The sequence below is a fragment of the Bombus fervidus genome, unplaced genomic scaffold (assembly GCF_041682495.2).
Source record: "Bombus fervidus isolate BK054 unplaced genomic scaffold, iyBomFerv1 scaffold0050, whole genome shotgun sequence".
In the NCBI taxonomy this organism is placed as follows: Eukaryota; Metazoa; Arthropoda; class Insecta; order Hymenoptera; family Apidae; genus Bombus; species Bombus fervidus.
This window is the reverse complement of record NW_027212613.1, coordinates 2,262-2,500: the sequence shown is the minus strand read 5'-3', so window position 1 is coordinate 2,500 and position 239 is coordinate 2,262.

Here is a 239-nt window from a genome sequence, read left to right as displayed (position 1 = left end):
GAATTTTTATATGCCGGCGAAAGCAATACGCCGCTGGACTTTGAATTTTTATATGCCAGCGAAAGCAATACGCCGCTGGACTTTGAATTTTTTAAGTATGCTTGAAAAAGCAATACGCCGCTGGACTTTGTCGCGTGCGCTTGAAAAAGGAATTTCGCTGCGTACGGCCTTAGATGGTCGTACGTAGCGATTTTTTTTCCTTTAAATCAATTTTCGTCGAGTGCGATTCAAAAGCAATA